At 36.1% G+C, this 24,303-nt stretch overlaps 1 protein-coding gene across 4 annotated transcripts in view; it reads right to left on the reverse strand.

Moving 5' to 3' along the window:
* The window catches only part of SCN1A (sodium channel, voltage gated, type I alpha subunit), a 101,423-nt gene extending 78,759 nt beyond the window's left edge, over positions 1-22,664 (reverse strand). For 2 of the 4 annotated variants that reach the window (XM_014954269.1, XM_014954276.1), the window contains exon 1: positions 22,547-22,664. The gene's annotated coding sequence lies outside the window, so the exon portion shown is untranslated. Of the gene's footprint in view, positions 1-14,364; positions 14,445-15,098; positions 15,147-22,546 lie in introns of those variants that run through there. The other 2 variants (XM_014954271.1, XM_014954272.1) reach the window with 2 other exon arrangements.
* Positions 22,665-24,303: the final 1,639 nt, after the last annotated feature.

Consider the following 24,303-nt stretch of genomic DNA (forward strand, 5'->3'; position numbering starts at 1 on the left):
ACACATTTAACACACAAGATAATGGGAAAAATTCAACTCTAATTAAGGAAACCAAAAGAATCGCTGGTTAGCAAGTAAAATGACTGGACTTTTGTGAAGTGATAAAGCCGCCAAAACTGTAGAAACTTGTAAATACTTTTTGTAATGCACTGAAAACCCAGATACCTTATGATGGGTAGAAGAGCTGAGTTTCAGCCTTCTCCAATTAAATATTATAAAGAAGTTTTCACACTTTATCCCCTTGCTCTCACTCTCTGTGCACTCAAGGCATGTTGTCTTTGAAAGGAGGGAGTGCTCAAGGAATGGGAGATACTCAAACCACAAACCAGTGCTGCAGCCTAGGAAGCGCTATTGCAACTGCATGACCTCTGAATAGCTCCTATGCCCATCATCCCCTTCTGCAGCTGTCAACCTACCTTAGGTTTTATGATACACAACAAATATTCTCTTTGGGCTACATGTTATCAAGTGTTTATCAAAATAATTTGTATGCTATATGCTAATATCATGTAAGATGTAACACATGTAACATAAAACATGCTTGTAAACACATGGCATTTTTATTGCTGTTTATGTGGGCAAGGCAATGTATACTTTTTACTGGTCACTTCCAATCCTGCTAAAGCCACACATCTACAGTTTTCCCGACACATCCCTCCGCAGTTTTGTGATTCTGAACTCATAAACAAGCAATCATTTTTACCAACAGTAGGAGGATTCTGCTTTTTCTTAGTAGGCTGCTTCTAACTTATTAAGAATTTGCTAATAATATGAGAAATGGCTTATTACTAGGAGATAAACAATTTCTCTTTACAGTAGCATAATTAGTATCTGTTTTGCAGATACAACTTTAACTTCAGAAACTATTTTACATATACAGATAGCTCTCAAAATTTATTATAATGAATAAAGAGTCACATCACTGCTGTGAAGAAACTCCTTCCAAAACCCAGACCTGGTCAAAAATAAACAAGTAAACAACTCTCAGCTATTACCTGGTTAGCTTTGAACTGATTTTCAACAAAATTTGAATCAACCATGTTAGTCCAATGTCACTTTACGCAAATTCTCATTAAGTGGACATCAATGAGGCCACCGTGTCTCAATCTTGTGTCCCGGCATGGCTATCCAAGACAGTAGTCTTGAGACCTGACAGTGCTCAAGCCCTGGCACCTTGTGTAGTAGTATAATTGCACAGTTACTGTAACTCTATCAAATATTAGATAAAGTAATTTGCACTAACATCCATGAATTATTGCTGCTGGTACTTCAAGTATGCAAGCATGTTACAGCTGGTTTCTGTATCTCTGCCTTTTGCGATTGAGATGATGTACTCCCCTTAGGTTACATGTTGCCTTGATAACTCTCTCTGACGCACCTCGTAGGCAAAGACTAACTTTCCTAAAAATGGCACCCACGGTTCAGCAGCCATCCTAAAATCCCAGCACCAGTGCATATTCCCACACTCATCATGTTTTAACAGATTCATCCCAAAGCTTCATACTTCTGGCAGTGGTGTGCAGCTCACCACTTAGAAAAGCTGCAGCTGAAGCATGTGATTGAGAAAAGCAGCATTTGAAGCAAGTGGCACAGAGACTTTGCAGAAATCCTTGATACATTTATACTTTACTCTGAAGAGAGTAAAAGAGATAAAACCAAAAATAGAAGTACTAAAACACTTCTCCATTACTACTTCTCTGAATTTCCTAGTAACTCTTAGCTTAATCTTTGAGGTTTGGTCTATCATTTAAGCTGTCTCACACACAAAGCTTTTCTCAAAACGGTCAAGGAGAACCTCTTGCTTTTACTACTCCTAACTCCTGCATCAGGAGACCTGGTCATCCCCATCCCCCTACTAAATTGCTGTTTAGTGGTCCTACTTACCAGAATGAGTTTTCTTGATTGGCTCCTACTCACAAACATGGCAACTGTAATCCTGTGACTACATCTCAATCATTTTACTGAAGCAATGCTAAGACCAAAGCTAAAGGCCAGATTTGCTTTCTGCTTGTACTGTTTCCCTGCGGAGAAACCTGGAAGGTGGTTGTGAAGCAACCCAGCTGGTAAGCTCACATACAATTGCTAAAAGTGAGTCAAATCTAGACGCAATTAAAAGGTGTGTTGACTTTCTGCGTGCGTGGGCTGCAGGCATATTTACCTTCCCCATCCATCCAACCATCCATCCATCCCTCCCTCCCTCCCATCCATAGTTGCCCTTGTGATAAATCCACACAGCTGATGCTGGGCAGAAGTAAGGTCGTACATGTACTGCAAAAAGATGTCTAGGGATTTGCTAGAAGCCTGAGTTCAGATCGATAGTCTTGGTGAACACCAGTGTCCACCTAGAGTTTCACACAGATACGTCATAAATTGTAAGAGCATTTTGTGTAGACATGGAACATCTTAGCCCAGAAAGCATGAATGAAAACATAATATTCGTAATTATAAAGATTTAGGCATAAAAAGAAGGAAAATATTTCAGAACAATAAACTGTAATGCATAATTCCAAATGATCATAGTTGGATTTAAGAGATCCACCTGAACTGGGCTTTGTGTATAAAAGATTCCACACCGATTTATTCCCTCCAGTGTTTAGCTTGTTTTGAGATCTAGAAAGGTCCTACATGATATTTTCAACTGCATAAAGGGGAAGAAAAAAATCTTTAAAATTCCTAGAAGCAATGAAATAGCTTTTGCTATTAAATGGTTAACTACAAGCAGCAGCAACAGCATCTGCCGCCTCTGCCACACCCTTTGAGCAATGCCTTATTGCAAAAAGCTTCAGATTTGCAAAGAAAGGCAGAGCCCGGGAATTAGTATTTCTGCAGAGGCAGTGGTTTGAAAGCCACTGAATGAAGACTGTTAGCCACTCCGACTTTTATTTAAAAGCAAAGATTTCAACTTTTTTTTCTTTTGAGGTGCTGGTGAGTTTCCAGTCATTTAATATTTTATATTCTAACCCTACAATATATGTTCAGGATGTAAATTTGACTTTTGAAAATATAGGAATATAAAGAGATAATAAATAATCCAGTCAAAAGCTAGAAGGTATAAAATTATAGACAATGAAATCTAGTGATATCAGGATTTGTGAGTTTTCTGAGGTTTTTAATCCTATGATTAGCCCAGAAGAAAAATAGAAAAATGTGCTTCTTTAAAATAAATAAGAATATATTATGTGCAGAGAATTTAAATGTTCAGCAGCCCAGAACATTTAAAAATTTATGAACTTAAAGCTAATTAAGTATTCTGAGAAAACAGCCAGAATGTATATTGCAGGTGACCACAAAGTTAAAAATTAGCAGAACTAAGGGAATACCACTGGATAACGTGATATTTAAAAGCAGAAAATGATTAATCCAAAATTTCTGAAATATAGATATATACTTAAAACTAGCAGCAACTCACACACTCAAATTCTGAGCCACTTCTGGTACTTTCCTGAAGACCAGATCATCTACTAAAAAGCAGACTACGTTTACTTTATCAAATAAAGTACTGTAGTTAAAAATATAATTGTAGTACACAGTGATTAATTTGCTAAGAAACCGTTCTCAAATATAGGGACAGAAATATAAAAATGAAAGAGTCTTGAGATCTGCAGTTCCTATAAATATCATTTAGTGCACATCAAACGTGCACTTAAACTATGCTAATGAAAATAATGAAGTAATAAAAAATAAAATAATTTTAATGGTTTCTATCTTGCATTCTTTCTTGATTTGAAATGAATAGATTACAAGGTCTGTATCATGTGAGTCAGTTCATGTGAATCCACCTATGGGATGAGAACTCAAATAGGAGCAGCAACATGGTATAGTGGAGAGTGCAGCAAATAATGGCAGATGTGACTAATGGCAAACCACATTTCTTTCAGCCTCTGCTTTTCTGATGGGGAAATGACAGTTTACCCATTTTAATGAATTTCTGATTAGTGATTAAAATACTTTCAGCTATTCTTCTCATTAAAAAAAAAAAAAAAGAATTGTCTTTTTAGTGACTTAAAGTACTCTTGCATTTGTGATTTGAACTGCTTCCTGCTGTCCTAAATTGTAATTTTTAAAGTTGTAACAGTTAAAGTGTTTTGGAAAGCTTTTTCTGAATACTAATTTTTAGTTTATATTAGTGAGTTAGAATGTCTTTTGTTATTTTGGCACTGGGTGGCCAGGACAGTATCTTAAACAGTTTGAAGATAAACTCTAAGATTACTCATTTTTGTCCTGTAAGTCTTTACTCTGCTAATAGCAGACCCAGTGTGAAAGCTAGTTCTAGCCCTACTAGATGAGAGAAAGCTTCAGCAACTCAAACTCCCAGGGTCAGGTGCCAATTTACAATACACCCAGCTGAGAAACAATGCAAAGAGGCATTCCTCAGCACATTACTCTTCTTGTCTGATCAATGCAGCTGAAGACAGGGCACCATTTCCTACCAGACTCTGAGACCTGAATAATGTTTCTGCAGGCGTCACATACACAACCTAGATGCATTTGTATAAACAAGCTTGCAGTGAGAAGCCAAAGTAGGGAACTTCACTTTTTAAAACCATTTTTCAATGCGCTTGAGAGAGGGCACAACAATGGAAATAAGTGCACTGCATAAAGACAAGAATATCCAGCTATAAAAAGCAAGTCTTCAGTATGTGAACAATGAACATTGTCAGAGAAGAGATCAGTGCAGCATGCAGGTCGTGGCTCTAAGGAATTGAGGAACATTTAAGTCTGAGGGAACATGCACAATTAAGAAGCTTAGAAATGATTGTGTTACATTGATTATGAGGCAAATTGGGGACTTACTATTCATAAGTGGAAATGACATCAAACAAATCTTAATTTGTTTTTGAGGAAAATGCCTATGACAAGTATAGATACAGAAGAATTTTCAGGACTTAGCAATTTTGAGAAGGAGGCTGGTTTGTTACGCCTGTTTATCCCGTTTTCCAAATTTATTACTCTTTAAATTCTTGATTTTTCTCTATGACTTAAAATTGCATCAGAGTGTATGTTTTTACTGTAACAGATAAAATCTTGATCCTATTGAAGCTGTTCTCAAAACATGCTATTGACTTCATTCACGCAGGTAAGTTCTATCACCTAATTGATATATTTCATTTATATCTTGAAGAAGAATTCTGATTTGTGCTAGGTAAAAATGTAATTTCAACTCAAACTCCTTTGTCTTACATTAAAGGAGAGGTGTATTAGCCTGGAGGAATATTTGCCTTTAGTTTTCCTTTACACACTGAGATTTTACCAGCTGAGTTTCATATGTGCTAAAAAGATGCAGTTTCTTTTGCTGAACATATTTTGATATTTCCATGCTGTAGGACTAATGCATAAAAAAGAAATATGAGTGAGAGATATTTGTATTAATAAATTACTAAAAGTACTATCGCAAATCATGTAAATTTACATATACCATCCATCATTTAATAATAACTTATTAAAATTTTTGTAGAGTGTTTATAAAATCATTATGATGGAGCTCCTCTTTTGTCACTTATACTTCAGATTATTTCTCATAATTTAAGTTATGGGATGGTAAAATGATTTTTACGTTCGGACATGTAATGTCACACAACATGTAACATCATTGGAAATAGTTGCTATAAAACAGCAATTCTCGAAGTGGGAAAAATTGAGACTGGCAGCAGGGATTTAGCCTGGGGAAAGTCATAAAAAAAGGCATGAAAACTTTATCAAAATTTTTGCTTTCCCGTCCCCTCTTCTTAATTTCCTTGCTCAAACTTTTTTTCCTCCATGAAATCTTTTCACCTGTCTGGCAAGCCCATGGGCTTGAACTTAACATTGCCCTTAAGTGAACGGGTCCTAGGGATTGAGATACAGGTCTGCTCCCTCCCTCCCTGTGTGCTCCAGCCTTCCCAGGCAGGCAGGCTTGCTGGAACCTGAGTGTTACCTGGGGAGCGTTTTGGGCTGGGCAGGATCAGGGCTGGGTTTTCAGGTATGTGGTTGTGAAGTCAGTTTTTCTGCTGGGCTAGGTGGTGAGGGAGTTCTTGGGTGAACTAAAGTTTGACTGCAGAAACTTGGAGCAAACCAGAAAGCAAGCCTCCAAAATATTCCAAAACCAAAAAAGATAAAGATCCAAACTGTTACCACTGTAAAAGACAGTTAAAGACAGCTGAGAGTGTAGAGCAAGAGGCATTTTTTCACTGAGAACACAATGATCTGATGCATAACAGATGGCCAAAGCATAGCACTACAAATAGGAACCTTACACAGCCCCTTAGTGACTATGTCCCTTAAGAAAGGACATCAGTGAAAATGTGTGATATATTACAGTACCAAATCTTAAGATTCCTGTTTCGAAATATAAGCACATAGATTTATCAGCAGCAATATGAAATTTTAAGATTCTGTTTAATTTTACTATCTATTTTTCTCAGGTTACATCGCTACTATTTTGACAGTATGCAGCCAAAGCTGCATTCTGTCACAAGCTGCTCCTGTATGAACCTGTCCATACTGCCTTTTTTAGGAATTCCTTCTGGATTTGGAGGCAGGTTGCTTGCAAATATCCAAGTTTGTAGCAGCAGATATCTGAGCTTCTCTATAAAGATGTTCTCGAATTACTTTTGCTCTTGTGTCCTGAACAACCAACAGTCAAGATGTGTTCACACTGCAAGTAAATGCTTTTACACACCTTTGAAGATTACCTTTTCAGAATAGCATCAGAGCTCTCCAAAACATATTGGCCCCGCTGAAAGCAGGCAGAATGGATGGTTATTTTGGGCTCCGAGCTCCTTTCAGAAACATCCTATTTATCCTATATGTGGTCCAACTGACTCAAGTTGCAATTATTTCAGACTTCCTTTCACTGCCATTGCTGGTCTAAGTGTTTTCAGTTTCTAGGTGGAGTGATTCATCCCAGCCTATGACTGCTTAACACAGCATATGAAAGGCTAACAACCAAGCCTAAGGGCTGCTAAGGGTAGTGGTGTCTGTGCTACCAGTAAGTCACATTAAATCTGATTCTCACCTGTCAAATGTCTTTGAGTTTTGGAGTTTATGTCTAAATCTTACTGTACTTTCCCCCCTCCCCATACATACCTCACATACAGTCTAAGCCATCCTATTATTGTCAAACAAGTCTCCGTTTTCCATCATGCTTACAAGAAAACAAGTTTCTTTGACCTTATCAAACAAAGCCTGCCCATATCCAGGGTCATTTTTAACTAGTTGCTTAGGCTATGTTATCCTGCTGTATAAATTCTCAGAAAATAGATGGCTGGTTTCCTCTCAGAGGATCTTTGCAGCCTTTCTTCATTATCTCAAGTGCCATTCTTTTAGATGTTAACTCCACTGTTCAAATTTTTAATTTACATCAATATTGTGCTTTCAAAGAAGACTCCCAGTCACATTTAGAAGACACAGACATCTGCAAAGCCCTTCCTTTCTTTTTCAAGATACCTTTCTCAGATGCCTTTCTCTCTGTGCCATTTGAGCATCTTTCTTTATACTTAGATTGTATGCTGGTTGGGGCAGTGATTCCCTTTCTCTCTGGTTTGGATGGCACAAGGATTGGGGTCCTAGATTCCTTGTAGGAACTCCTACTTGTTATAGGCATACAAAAATATCCATATGTACGCAAGGTAACAGGTAATGTTGGACACAAACTGAAATAGAACAATTTTGGGGTAAGAATCTAGAATTAATGAGGTGTTAAAGTTCAGGATTGTATACTTTAGGGAGTAATATGAAGGAATGCTTTCAGAACTAGAGCCTAACATAGCCAGGAAGAAAGAGGTTTTTAAGAACAAAGTTCCTGAAATTTCCAAAATTAAAAATGTGCTCTACAATATTGCAATACGGTATTTTAACTGAGATAACACATCACTATCTCAAAATATTATATTTCTTCTTTTAATCCCTGAAAACAGTTAACAATTACTGCAGCAGGGAAGCGCTTGAAGTAGAAGCATTACACAGAGAAAGACAGACCTGCAGACAGTGAAAGAGAAGGGAAAATTGCTTACTGCGTGGACTTCAGAATAATGCTAATCAGTTTCACTACCCACAGCCATTACTTAGCCATCTTCACAATCTTTTCTCACATAAAAGAGAGCAAATGGCTCATATTTCATATCTGTAATTTATCTGAACAGACAGGTAAAAGCATAAGCCATCCTCTTCCAAAGTGCTAAGCAATCAAGAATTCATACAAAAGTCAATATGAAATTCTTGTTCCTCTGTTTTGGAGCATTGCATTTTTTACCTAAGCACATAAATATAGAATTAAATACACAAGTTTAGACCTATTTTATGAAATTTCAGCCTTATATCACAGTCAATCTTACTTTAATCACAGAAGAGAAAAAAACTATTGCCAAAACCAAGACACTTCCTGCATTTCAGAATTCTAAAAAGCATATTACCCTGAGAAATGTATGTCACTGCTGAGACACCCATAGAAATATTGTGAGCAAGGAGGTCAAAGTAAAATGGAGAGAATTTTTTTAATAAAACACTGTTATTACTATTAGACAGTTAAACAGTACTTAATGTATTGAAAACAGATCTGTTTTGGAACAGAGAAGTAGCTTTCAAAAATAAAATTGAATGTTTACTATTCTGCTACATTTTTTAAAAAATTAATCGATTCATATTTCCCCAGCTTTTTTTTCCTCTTTTTTCATTTTTCCCCAAGAAACTTAATGCTAGCTATTGTCTAAGAATTACGCATGCAGGCATAAAAGATGGGATACTGTATCAGCTACTTTGCTTTCTCTTGTTAGCATGTCTCGTAATTTATCATTCTCTACTCTTGAGCAGTATGCATTTTTTTTTCTCCTGGCAGAGCCATTAAATATTATTTAGTGCTGGTTCAGGATCAGTCTGAACTTGGACTTCACAGATGTACAGAAACCAGAAACCTGTCTTGAGGGGAAAGCAGAGGGCAAGTCTGAGGTCAATGCCCACAAGTGACAGCCTCACAGCCAGCCTGTGCAGCAGCTAGGCAGCTTCTAATTTAGAGTCAAAACTACCAGACATACTTTCTAAAAGATATGAGAATTTCTTTTACCAGGCTGCAGCCCTAGAACTCCCATAAACTGTAAGAATCCTTGGGAATGGCATTACATATAACAATTATCAGTTAAAAAACCCCAAACCAACATAATACGGATGCCCTTCTAAGCTGTTGGTCATTTTCAACTTGTTGTAGTGATAACATAAGAAAATGTGGTTATTAGAAAACCAAAGGAGACAATGGTTCTAGAAAACCAAAGGAGACAATGTTTCTTTATAGTTTGGACTGAATTTTGTGTGCAAAACAAAATAGTAGTGCCACTGCTACTAGTGTTGCAAATAAAATTTTCAAAAAATAATTCCAAAATATGAACTTAAAAATATTATTTGAATAAAATTAATTTTCAATTTGAATTCTACTTAAAAAGTACTAAAAGTAATTTTTTTCCTAATCTCATTGCACATGTGTATCAATAAAGCTGTAAACTTCTGTCTGCTATATGTCCCATTCATGAAATATGACAACGTTTTCTCTTCAGAGCAGGTACAGTTTTCATAACTGGTGATGCAAGACTGTGCATACATTAGCATTTAAAATTTTCAGTTTACATTTCTATTAATAGAACTATTTTATATTTTTTTATAATTTATATTTCTATCTATATTCTCATTTTTTGTATTTTGGTGCATAGTTGCTCATTATTACAGATGAATAGGCTAGTGACATCCTCCACCATGCACTCCCAGGATGTGGTTTTGTAATACAGAATCACAGAGTGGCTGAGATGGAAAGGTACCTCTGCAGGGGGGCTTCTGTATTAGAATAAAGATATTTTGCAACATTTTCTCACACATTTCTAGGCCAGGGGTGTATAAATTCTACTTCTAGAAAAGGTTACAGGCAGTGTTATATTTGCCCACCAAAAAGCAGACAAAAAACCCCACACAGATACATCCAGATATAACATCAGGCAAGCCTTCCTCATTTTGCTGTGTCAGTAAATAGAATTTTGCAAAGCTCCCCAGTTGTAAATGGTGCTATGGAGTAAAGTATACTATTTTGAAGCAGATTTTAAGTATATTTGATATATTTTCCTTTTCTCAGACCCTATAGATGTCTCACCCATCATTTGTTAAACAAAATTGATTTAGTTTGCCATTAAATAGAAATGTATTTTTAATGATTTGTGATCACTGGTTTTCACGCAAGCATTCAAAATTATTAAAAAGAAATAAAACAAGTTTTGGGTTGAATTAAGTCCAGTTTGGCATCTGATTTAGAAAGATACTTTCTAAATTGTTCTTGCATTTCTTGTAAGCATTGGTTAACAATCTTCTACACTACAATTTCTTAATTAATATTGAAGTTAAACAATCCATCTGAAGATGTCTCTCTCCCTAACATTGACTTTCATGGAAGAAAAAGAAACTATACATTTCAAATTTATTTTTTTCCAACTATAAACTGTTCCTAATGGACACTCAATGAAATATTCTTCTGTTTCATTTTCAATTGTTATTTCGGAAGTTAAAATATTTTATACTTACTCGATTAACTTGTTATCCCAGTTTGTGCACTTATTTAGCTTATTCTAAAGCCATATTCGAAAAAAAATCTGCCTGACAAAATGCAATTATCTCTTCCCAAGTAAATATATACATATTTAGTTATACATATTTATACATACTTATTATATATAATATATATTTAATATATATTTATATGAACAATATTTATTTTGTTTGCTCTATAACTACGAAGTCAATGCATTAATAAACATTAAGAAATACGCCTGGATCTGGGGACACGAGATCTTGTTAAAAAGAGCTGATCCTGGTACAATTTTCATTTGTTTTAGTTAGAAGTTTCCCACGGAGTTTGGGGAAATGACTCAAGAGTCAGCTCACATTAGAAGGCATGCAGCCACCAGGATTTTAAGGACAAGACCCTTTGCAGACACAAGGTATCTCCATGTCAGGTACCCTTGGCTTAGGTGGAACTAAAATGACTAAAAAACCATAGCTAATCACATCGTTAATGTTTAAGACAAAAAGCAAAGAAAATTGATGGATAGCTTATTTTTCAATTAAGCGTTGTTAGTATAGCCAGTATGGAGCTCTGAAAAGTTGTCTGTCTCTATCTATCATTGCACATTTCAGGTGATATATTTGGCATTATTTAGGCTTTCATGTCAGAAAATAAATATACCGGATTGGGTTTCTCAGCTGTGAAAAATACTGAACATTAACATAAAACACAAACCATTGAAATGGCTCAGGTACAGTCACTCTATTTAGCTTTTGAAGTGTCCTAGTTCTCTCTGCTGAAGATAAACTACCAATTTAAAAAGTCTTCTTCATTAAATGTATAATATTTACCTAACAATAAGCAAAAATTGATCAGGTTTGCCAAATAACCTTTTCCTACTCCTTTTATTCACATATTTGCTATGGTTAACCAGTAAAGCCTACTTTATCTAAAAGAAATCCTAAGAAATTAATTGTTTTGAGAGGATGCTTATATACTTTACAAAAATCCTAATAAAGATAGCTCTTAGGAGGCTTATTTTGAACCCTATATAATTTATAATATACTTTTCTTTAAGTCTATTGTACCTCAGATATCTACTTCTTTTCATAGACTCAGAAAAATCAGGCTGGAAACAATGATCACAGGCCATCTAGTCCAACTCCATGCCCAAGTTAAGATAGCTATATCTACTTTCCAACAGACATTTCATCTAACCTCTTCCTACAGACCTTCATGGCAAATTTCACAGCTTCCCCTGACACTCTATTGCAGCTCTTCACTGTCCTCTCTACTAAAGTTTCTCCCCAGTATGTCATGATGAGCCCATTTCCTCAGTCTTCACTTCCTGTCCCACCTACTATGGATGTAAAGAACAGGATTCATCTTCAATATTCAGATTCTAATGATTCGCCAGTCTCTTACCTTCCTTTTTCATCTGCAGACCTACTCCAGGAATCCTGCAAAGCTACTGAAAGAGCTCTGCTGAGACATTCCTGGGAGGAGAATCTAGCTGCCTGAGAAATATCTCAGTCATGACTTCCTCTTGGCAAATAAATTCAACAATAATTTGAAACAAAACAGTTAGAGACTTTAAATCATTAAAGAAAATGAAAGATCTCACTCTGAAGGAAATACCATTACAGAGTAAGTAGAAAATGGAGTCCAGGGAGGGATGAGAGGATGGAAGCATTGCAGGCAAATACCACTGGAACACAGTCAAGTCATTGGCTTAAAATGCACTTAAATAACCAAGCATTTGAAAGCTTCCCTCAGATACATTACTTCAGTTTAAAAGTACAGTATCTGCTGCTTAGTTTCGTCATCTTTGACCAATAAGACTATTAAATAAAGCCCATTTGAGTCATACAAGCTTCTACATTTAATCCTATTAATCCTACAATATTATGTTCAGTCAGAAACATCAGTTTTATCTTGTGATGGTTAAAATTTACTCAAATGTCTATTTTTTCCCACTTTAGAATATTTCAGCTTTATGATTATTTTCTCTTTGAGCAATTTGATCTCTTAAGTGCTCTAAAACATTATGCTAAAAAAAACAACTAATGGTATTCCTTATCTAGTTTGTCTGACTGATGTAATGAATTTTTTTGCTCAGTTTACAAGTGTGAATATATATTGTTCAATTTTTAATTTAGTTTGTCTTCTGCTGTATTCTTTTTGGCATCAACACAAAGTCTACAGGTCAAATAAAGGTCTCTTACTCTTGTGGAATCCTACTGCCTCCTATATATATCAGCTGTCTTCAATGGAGAAAAGAAAGGTAGAATATGTTCCTGCTATTGGAAGAGAATCAACAGATCTCTTCGTGATGTTTAGTCCAAAAGACCCAACATGTTTTCCCACAGGTGAGTTGGTACTGGAGTTCAGAAAATTAATAACATGAAAGAAAAGACATCAGTGCAGAAGAGTGTCACAGCTCTGAAGACACACACACAAATTCGACCAAGCTTTCTGCCCCTTTTCAAAATAAATTTGCAAAGAAGTACCACTTCTCCTGATTACTGCCAGAGTATTTCTCACAACCAAGAGCTGGAAAACTTTCACAATTCTGTAATCTCAGTTCTTCAATTTAAGATAACCAAAAACTATAGAGAAGAATCAGTAAAATACCATTTAAGAAACAAAATACAATGTTAAGCTTTGTAGTTTGGTCCCCTAAATAAATCTGCTTCTGTCATTATTGTAGAAAACTCTCACAGTAGAATTTGCATGTTGGAAGGATGTGGTGTGATATGGATAGTAGCAGTGATTCCATCCTTAAAGTCAAAAATCTGTTGTCCTTCAAAGTGTCTGGCATTGGGACAGCACATTGAAGAGAAGAGTCATATTCATAGACATTCTAAATGTTTCCTATTTCAAGGCCACCTTCATTAAAAAAAGTGAAATAACCTATTATTTACTTTAGCTTCCCAATTATCTCAGTTGCTGACATTTGCAACTTCATGAAACTTCAGAGAAAGTTTAAGTTATAATATCACAATTTTAATGTAGATTTCAGTGATCAATAATAAAGCACCCTTGCCACCAATAGAAAGTTTTGTTTCAAACAGTTGATGGGATATAGGATTTCATGATATACATTCATTTATATGATTCTCCTGTAAGTCATTATAGTCAGAGTTTTAAAATAATTTCTTTCTGGTACAAGATACTATGCAAATTGCTGCTTTCTTCCTAGAATTCCCTAGAATTGTACTGATTATACTATGCCTTATGCAACAAAAACTTGACATCCCTTGAGGCAGGCTAAAGGTCTTACTTTCTCCCCCTCCCATCACTGATACTTTCTTTAAAACAATGAAAACTTTCTGTGACTACCTGGTAAACTGAGGACAATCACTTTAAGGCTGCCTGTCTCCAAGTTGCTTTCTTGTGTCTAAATACTTCAGCAAATATTCAAGATCACACAAACCAGGCTCAACAGAACAAACTAACAGGGTGTCAGTCTTGACAGCAATCATCCTGTTATTGTTTCACATGAGATTCTCAGAGTCATTTTTAGAACAGTCTTTTTTCCTTTGTACTTTATATTAACAGATCGGTCAAGCCTGAAAAACACAATAGAAAAGTAGGAGTACTTCAAGAATGCAATGCTAACATCAGCCAATATAGCTCAGGAGTCTGACACCATAACTACAAAATAAGCATTTCTGGAATAAGTACAATTGAACAGGTTTTCAAAAGGGACAGAAAACACCAATCCATTTTCAAATACTGCAGAAGGAGCAACAACTTTTTCAAAGCCGGAGGGGGGTTGTGGAGGGGGGTGGGTTGAAGAGACAGCCCAATCCCAGGTAAATTAGTTCAGTGGGAGTCTTTTAAGCACATACCTCAGACAAGCAGCAGAGAAGAAATCCATTTTAGAAAAGACGCTGAAAGAGCTGGATGTCCACCTGGGAAATTTCTTGTGCTGTTTGAAAAAGCAAGACGGTTCAGATTATGAACCGAGTTATATCTACAGCATCACAACCAGTCCTGATCAGTATGGAAACGACAGTAAGGGCTTCTAGCAGTGTACCTGATCAGAAAGACTAAGGGCAGGGGGAAATAGAGAGAAAGAAAAATGAGGGAGCCCTTTCTTCCTTTGGTAAATCTCATTTATGTGAGGCATTTAGTCTTAAAGCAGAGTTTCTCTATGGGAAGGAAAACTGCACACTCCTGCAGTGCTAGGATTTTGACATTGCTTGATTTAGCCCTTAATATGTTTTCAATGTGAAGGAATAACATGACCTCTGTTAACTTGTAAACAATTCAGAGGAAAAATCTTGAATAATAATTTAAACATCCCACTCCCCAACTGAAAAGCACCCAAAAATATAAAGCCAGTGAAATCCATCTTGAAATCCATCAGAAAATGCTGTGCTGTCAAAAAGACCTGACTGTAGCTTTTGAAACATTTTTAAAAACACTAAAATTGGATTTTCTCCTGAATTATGTGCTTAACAATAACTACAAAGCAAGCATTCAGAAATGATAATAAAAAAAAGCCAGGGGGGACAACACCCCATGCAGACAGCTAACATAAATGAACTAAGGTCTAGGATTTAGCATCTTGCTGGCTTACCTTATAAAACATGAATTTCAAATGTATTATTAGGGAAAAAACCCAAACCAACAAAACCCAAGAGATAGTGATGATGAAATCCTTGAAATGCTCTCTAATAAACTTGTTCCGATTCCCAGTTCCAAAAGATTACTGAGTATTTATAAATTGCTGCATTCTCATTGGGAAGGAAAAAAAAAAAAAAAAAAAAAAAGACCTCTGGAGTATCCTCTCTGCTTCATTCTCGGCTTCCTGTTCTGAGGCTTTCTCTATGGTACCTAATACAAATCAGCAAATAGCAGGTAAAAAAAAAAAAAAGAAAAGAAAAAAAAAAAAGAGGGGGGATGGAGGAGGATGATGAGAGATAGAGAGCAGGGTGAAAAAAGAAAAAAAGGGAAAATAAAAAGATACTGAGCTATCACCTTAAAGGACAGCCCCATCTACTGGCAAAAGAAATGAACCGGTTGTAAAAGATTGCTTTTTAAAAGATTTTCTGACTTAAACGAGTCTGAAAATTTACAGCTCCGGGTTCCTTCAGCAAGGAACAAATGGCAGGGGTTGTGCTGAGAAGTAGATTTCCTTATCCAGTGTTAAAGGACTCAAAGTTTTCTTTAATTTTCACTTCTTTTCTGTTAATTGGGAAAGGGTTGTCTGTTATAAAAGCACCAAAAACCTTTCCAGGTCAGCCCCTGGCATTCCAGAAATAAATGCTACCTGTCCTCTGCCTCGTTTTACACCTCCCCACTGAGCCGTGGTGGTAGATTCAACATATTCAGTCACGGTTCAATCAAAAAAAAAAAAAAAAAAAAAAAGTGTGCCAGAGTCATATGACGTGTCCATCTATTACAGACTCATTGCCAGCCTCACAGCCTGGTACACGACTGCCACGTCAGATCTATACATTCCCGTGTATTCAGATGACAGCTGCGCTGCCAAATCTGGATCCTAGACAATGAATTCTCCTTCTTAAAATTCAGACTGCTAAGTAACAGTAACTGGTAATACAACAAACTCCAGCTGCATTGGATCAGCCTCAGTTTGAGCTAAATCAGACAGCATTGTGGATTTCCAAGTTTGCTTTCTTGACAAAGAAAGGAAAAAAAAAAAAAGTGGAACTGGGATGGCCATCAGCAAACACTTTTGAAAACCCTGGTTTCAGCCGTGCTGGAGAGGGGTGGGTGCAGTATGGGAGGAAAGGAAGGGGGCAGTGACTAGGCAGGTAAGAGGTGCACAGAAAGAGGGCAAAAATAATAGATCATGTATTTCATTGTCCAATACAATTTTGGCATGTAAAGATGGAAGAAAATAAACCTAATTGATGCAATAAGCTGTCATCTATGATGTAACAGATACTTAACACATTAACCTGTGATTCAGTGACCCCAGGCAGCTATAATGAATTTGATCCACTAGAGTCAATTCCAGTATTGCTCTGATATGTTCTTTTTTAATATTTTTACATCATAAGGTTTTGACTGCTTAAATTTTGCTTGAATACAAGGTATGTGAAGCTGAATTTCTCCACCTCCAAGTGGCAGCCTGACATGCCTGGCCCTTCAAAAGCACATGGTAATACTTAAAAAAAGCACAGTGTAATACTTAATTTTCAAGCATTTATCAACACAGAATATTATGAACAATTGTTCTAACAATGAAATAAAATCTCATAATTTTTTAAATAGTCTCTCTGCACTACTACAGTGATTAAAATAACACAGCAAGCAACCTCGTGACACTAAATATTTAGTTAAAACACACTATAATATATCCAAATATTAACACTCAAGTGCTGACACACAAAGGGCAAGCCCAAGCCGGATACCTCTCTCCTTTGTATATGCCTGAGCACTAATTTGGGAAGACTTCACATGCTTTAATGTTTCACTGCTGCCACTGTCACCAGTTTTGAATTTAGCTTTTCTGCTAGCACTACTGGTAGGCTGTTAAATATCTCAGGCAGGTCCCCGCTACTCAAATGCAGTTCAATTCTCTGGCCTTGAGGTAGAGAGATCTACAAATGATTTTCTTATTATTATCATCTGGTAAAACGCTATTTGACTGTTTGGCTCCTATTTAGGTATAATTGTTAAAAGCCGAGTTATCTTTTTGTCATGCATTTGCAAAATTCTTTGAGGTCATGAAGAGCATCTGCAGGTGAAAAATTACTTTGTAATACTAACACCCCTGACTCAGAATTATCCTTAGAATTTTAAATACTAAACAAATGTTCATATACTATTGCTGATGTTAATTAATTATTCCCAGAAATATTTCTGTTCATTGAAGATGTTTCTGGAAATGATGAATTGCCTGGTGTTTATAAATACAAATTTATCACTAGGTTAAAAGGCAGAATACTTAGCTTGAATTTTTAATATTACTTCCTTCAGTCTTTGCTATAGTTTGGGTGTTTGACATTTTACAGGCATGACTTCTTTAAAATCTTGCATTTTGAAATGAAATTAACACCACCAAAAGAAACAATAAACCAGGAATCTGGATAGCTTAAAAAATAAACACCAGGTAGTAAAAATCCTAGAGATACCACAGGTACCTACAGTTTTAGTTCTGAACATAACACTGAACACACAAAATTTCCTCCCAGCTTAACGCATTATGAAAGCATGCAGTTTTGAATAGTCCTAAAATGTCCTTCTTTTAAGTATCAGTAGAAGTTCAGCATAGGATGCTTAATATGACCAGTGACTTTAAGAACTCTTCAAGTACCACTAACAGAATACTGAAAGCTTTTATTTGTAAGCAGCATTTCTCATGGCTCATATTTCACTGGTCACACTGGTATAACCAGGCCCTCAACTTCAGCTCCACCAAGTTTACAATATCAAGAAAACTGGTAGGGTTTGTAGTTATCCTAACAAGCTCCTTTAGTGGCTCCTTGAACCAGCCTGTCATCTGATCAGGGTTTGAGAGAGAAGACTTTATCAATACACTAGCAACTTCTTTCCAACTGCTAAAGAGCTAAAGGCCTTCAATTCTTATATTTGTAATGTTTTAAACTTGTACATCGCACCACAATTTCAGAAAACAAAAAAAAGGTACAGATTTCTCAACCACAGCTGCTCCAACTCTAAGATAAATTGAAAGCTAGTAAATAAAACACGGTCTCTCTTCCCTCTCCCCTCTGCAAAATCCAACGCCTTTTTTACTGTGTCTAAACAAATAGGACATTGCTAATAGCTAGAAAAGTAATATTCAAAACCAAGTTAGTCTAGGATACTCGTTGCATTTACTTTGGAAATTTTTGACCATTTCCCTGCAGGTATGGTGACAACTTCTCCCATCCAGAGTGCCTGAGGAGCAACCATCTTAATGGGCTAGGGCTGAAGCAACCATCCAATAGGCCCAAAGAAGAGCACCTTCGTACTGTGCACAGCAGGGACACAGTTGCCAGGCAAACTTCTGTTGCAGCCTTGAGCTTGCAAGCTTGCAGATTTCAGATTATGCAGACCTGATAACTTCGCACTAATGGAGATTTGTGGTTCACTTGCCCTCATACAAATTTTTACCAGTCCTACTCTTGGCTCTGCCTCAGGAATTATTCTGCAAATGTTTAAAAGCACTGGTGAAGAATAGCCCAGTAAGTTTTTGGCTCAAGTACCACAAACTTCCCACCCTTAGGGATCATCAGGCACTGGGAGATTCTGGTTTTCTTCATCACATGAAAGGATTTATCTGGAAGCCCTTCTCTGGTGATCCTCTGCAACACAGTACCCTTTTCGAAAAGGACCCATAATGAACTCCAACTGAAGAAAAAGAGAATGTAGTTCTTTTTGTCACTATCCTGTTTCAGTGTTTGTGCTGCAAACATTATAGTTCTGTACAACCTAGAAAAACCATTAAAATTAGCCTTAGAATCTTAGATGTTCAGTAACGGCAGTAAACCACATAAGTAACACTGCAGAAGAGCGTGTTCTATATACACAATGAATAAAGTGTTAACAGCAATATATATATTAATCTCAGTGTCTGAAGGTACATTTTATTTATCAAAACATTAAGAAATCTCCCTTAATTCTTTACAGTATCTCTTTCTAGTGTTCCAGGAATGAATTCTGTGAATTGCAGTGGGGATAGAAAACAGGTAATGGAGTAATTAATCTAATCTTTAAGGAGTGAGCCACCCAAGATCCTCCATGGACAAGCAGATGAACACGATAATCCAGGGGGCTTTTTCTCTTTCTATACTTGTGAATCTATTGTATTGCAATCACAGAAGAGCCATACAAGCAGTTAAGGATGGAAAAACATCACTGTTGAGAACCAGGACCTGGAAAAATTACTACAGTAGCAACACAGAACAGATGATTGCATTCAACCAGTTTCAATGAAAAGTGAGGAAAACCTCTGAATAAAAAGAGTGATAATTTTTTGCACAAGGAACAGAACACTTCTACCAAGTTCTAAACAGGTATCTTCAGAACAGATACAGACCATTTGGAATGGTTTTGTGTACTAGATGCAAATAAAAGTTGGCAGCTCTAGACAGTGAAAGATCTGCATTTGTGAGTCCAGACTTACCTGGAAAGCTTGTGAATTATACTATTACAGTCTTATATTTAGATGTTACATGAGATAAAATAAACCACAAATGTTTGTGGTCTTTCTTTTTCAACTTAGCACTAACTTAGCATATGACTGTCACCACAATATATATCTCAGCTACGCAATTAAAATGGTAAGATAAAATCTGAGATATAAAGATCTTTATAGAAACTAATAGTCTAATGCATGCCCCTATACTTTGCTTACATTATAGATTACAAAATCTGGTCTCACTACCGTTTATGCTAAAAATATTATTCTAAAATAATTTAATTCACACACTTCCATATTGTTTCCATGCTCCTCTGTTTTAGAGACATTTCCACGGCTATGAAGACAGCACAGATACTCCCTTGCAGGACAGAAAACTCTAGTACTGCGAGGAAAAGTGAAGACAAAAGTTTATCAGAAACTGAAGCTGCATATTGTGATGTGAGGGAATATGCAGAATATTGAAAGCAAGCTACTGATGTAGCCATGGACTGGACAACTCCAGTAAACCACAGGAAAATACCAGGAGGAGGCACTGACCGCTAATGGTCCATCTCTTGCATTGAAGTGGGTTCAAGACATACCTTGCACCTTGAATTCAACTTCTCAGCCCCAAAGTGATATACCAGAATATAGGATATATAAATACACATAGGAAACACCATTTTCTAACACTTGGTATTCTACTGAAGCATCTGCAGCTTGCTATGCTGAGAAGTATGGTGCATGCCCTACTATGAACCATGATGCAAAAAATAAAAATAACGCTTCCAGAAACCCACCATACATTTAAAGACAGTAAGTATTCTTTTTCTCTTCTAATTGAATAGATAGGTTATTAATACTCCTTAAGTCTGTAAGAAAATACTTCAAGCACCCACACTTGAAATGGGACGGAACGCAGTGTACTCATATATAATAGCATAACTATTTTAGAACACTTCAGGCAGCAAGAAACAAAGAATCTGAAGTACATCATTACAATAATGCGTGGTACCTAGCAGCTTTGTTCTAAGTTCCTATACTATACTATTATTTTAAGAGTTTGTTTGCAAGATGTAGTTCTGTATTTTGAAGTATAAAATGGTCTCTGTAAAATATTATAAAAGGTAATATACTGCATTGCAACAGAGGTGTCTTCAAGACACCAAAAATGAGTTAAATTTTCTTGAGCTTAACTTCTTTCACATTGTGATAAATGAAGGCACCAGCCTGGTATTTCTACTAAATCACAGCATAGATTTACATGACTGTCATTAAAAAAAATAAAAAACAAAAGAACAAAACCAAAACCCCCAACTAATTTAGTAACTGGTAAGGTAAGACCATGATGAAGAGACAACTGACTGCTTGGCAGGTCTTTTCCAGAGAAAGAGAGCCTTTAAAAATTATAAGAAAATGATAAAACAATTCACCTCACAAACAAGTGCTGAAAATAAATTCTACCAGTTATTTCTAGAACAGTGTGGAGAACCACTAGTTTCTAGTGGGAGAAAAAAAAAATGTTTAAAGGAATTTCACTCTTCCCATCACAATTAGTTTTAATCTAATATTAATACATAATCTTATACCAATATCAATCTTATTTTGATTTAAGAAAGGGACGTTCATACTTATTCTTAGAGCGAGCAGTTACCTATTAGACATGAAAATTCTGTAAATGCCATGTTGTCAATTAAAAATAATTTTGCATTTTTAATTTTCTGTTTTGACACTCATTAACAGAATTCAATACATACATCACCATTTTTAAGTTAATATATTAAATGAAATCTTGGAAGTAAGGTGTTAAATATAAGTAATTTGATATAATGCTGACCAAAGATTCTCTCAGGTGTTTTTACTATAAATTCCCCTATATTTTGGAATTCATTAAAGTATCTTAAATTTGTATTCTTCAATGTTTACAAATTGCTAACTCCCATGAAGTACATTACAGAACCACAAAATAAAAAGTTGCTGTCCAAGGTACTGTACATGAACACTCATGTTGTAATTAATCTCTCAAATGCATTAAAAATAGTTTCAAATTTATTATATAGCTATTGTCCCTAGCAAGCAAGCTAGCATTGCTGAAATCCCTACATGATACTGCAGTATCAGTGGTATGCTGTTACTTTACGGGGCCTCTTCTGCTGCATTCCAGTATAATCAGACATTCCAGCACCTGCCAATACTCACTATGCATAATTCATTTAAGGACAAACCTGTTCTATGTTTTGTTACAGACTGATTTTCAGCAGGGTGTAGATACAAAAAAAATACTTTGAATTCTACACAGTGCATGAAAAAAGCTACCCTCTAATATAAATCTAGCTAACATCTACTGTTCAGGCATTCTGCAGAGCAATCACTAAATGTACTTTTATCTGCAGTATTCATCTTACATATTTCAGAAGCACATAGATTCACGCATTCATGCAGTAAATAGCAAATAGCATCCTGGATTCAATTGCTACATCAAAAAATAACCAGAGATTATGAAATACAATTAAATAAATTTTTTTCATTTTGCTTTGTTTAATGAAAGAAGCATATTTGTAATTTGCAGGTCTAAAACAATGCAACAGCCAGGAACTGCAGTAAACCTCTCAGAGCTAATAGCTCTATCCAATAATGCTTTTCCACACCACCTTCAAGCAAATGGATTTCATTCACTGCTTAATCAGTCAAATTAACAATAATCCCCAAATGGTTAGAAAAGATGTTTGTTAAACAAACCCAATTTATGATTTATTTATTTGTGAAGTGTCTTAAAGCTGAGATGCCTAGAAGAACTACTACTCTGTTAATTCAATCATGCTGACAGAGCTGGTTTCACCTAGCAAATTCCCTCTGCAATTCACAGCATGGCTGACAGCTATCTGCATAGAAAAATAGCACAGTAACCACTTAGATCATGCAAAAACATTTACCTGAGAAGATGTAGCAAAGATCAGGATCCAGCTTCCAGACCCCATGAAGCATGAAGCTGAGGGAGCAATCCACTAGCTTGCTCAGGCCAGCAGTGTCTCTCCTACACTTGACCTAGACTGCCTTACATAATGAGGAATCAGTGCTGTATCCTGTGTGGAGGAGCAAGCTGAATGTCATCACTGGCAGAAGTAGGAAGAACTGGCAGCAGGCAGGCTGGTAGTTAGCATGGAGATCACGAAGTCTGCTTTCCCTGAGTGTTCTGGGAGAAAACACAAGAACAGCTCAGAAATGCTGGTGTCATTCCTCCCCTGGAACGAATGACCGGAAGGAGCCAGGGTGTTACTAACCTGAGGCAGACAGCAAGTGCTAAAGCTGCATCTGCACCTGCTATCAAGGTAACAGAGTTCCTGTCACACTCTGTCGAGAGGACTGCAGAGCTACAGCTAATAGGAGAGCAACAACAAGGCAGAGTAAGGAGGGAGACACTCAGACTGCTGCTGCATGCGTTTCTCTATATACTACGCATTGTGGTGAGTAGAAGAAAAGCAATGGTATAAGATAAAATACTGGGATTAATTTCCAAAGGGAAGGGATATTCCCTTACATAAATCTTACTGCATGCAAGTTAGTTTCTGGAAAAAACCTGGTGTAACAGAGGCTAAAGTGCTTGTATTACAGAGATTTTGGTATCTTCAGGAAAATGATGGGTAAATTACATTCCTGGTTGTGAAGATGTTTACAGTGATTTCTGGTGTTCCTTTGCTATTTTCTGGAGAGAAGCTTGGGAATATTTTCTAGTTTATTATTGTTTGGGTCACATCAGTACTTCCTCTGTGGGGGTACAAGAAGAGAAACAAGTATCCAGGCTTAGCCAGCAGTTAGAAACCTATATAACCTTGTTGTTTACAAAAAACAGCTTTGTATTAATTAAAATCACTGCATATAACTTGTATTCCACATTGTATTTCACTTGCATGTTTGAATAGTAACTAAAGAGCTTTAAATACTGATAATGTATATACAAATTATTCTTGAATTAATATTTTGAGTGACATTGTTTGTCCTTACAAAAGAAGGCAAAGGTTTCACTAAGATGAGGCATCTTAATTTTTCTAGTTATATTTGAGACAGCGTAATGCAACTGGACACAAATTTCTAATGTCACAGATCAGTATCTCTTGATCATGAATATACTTACTGAGAGATAATGAAAGTATCGTTTAATAATAATTAATGCTTCATTTTATGAAAGTACTGCTATATTTGATGGTCCCTCTTGTTTAAATTAAATGGGTTTGTGTGAGTGAAATAATGGACATATTATTCAATACAGCTCTGAAATTTGCCAAGTGGAAATCCTGGACTGCATTAAATACAAGAGTAAATTGGAACTCAGCAACAATATTGCAGCAACATCAAAAGACAGGTCACTAAACTCACAGAAAGTTTTAGTATCAATGTGGAACATTGGCCGGGTTTTACAGAAGTCAGTTTAGGTACAGGGACTATTACCCTTAGTTCTGCCCTTAGCAGAGTAAACATGATCTGAGACCTAATTTCAAATGGGAAAATCAAGGTGAAGGCGAAAGGGATAAAAATTATCCAATTTTTGTTTACAAAAGCTATTTAAATAATTATTTCTCTTTTATAACTAGGCATAAATATAAATAAGCATATATATTTATATATAAATATATAATAATGTCTTTCCTAACAAATTTGATTAGGTTAAAGAAAAATATGCTTGAGCATCACT

This window comes from Calidris pugnax, unplaced genomic scaffold, assembly GCF_001431845.1.
Source record: "Calidris pugnax isolate Ruff unplaced genomic scaffold, ASM143184v1 scaffold103, whole genome shotgun sequence".
NCBI classification, from domain to species: Eukaryota; Metazoa; Chordata; class Aves; order Charadriiformes; family Scolopacidae; genus Calidris; species Calidris pugnax.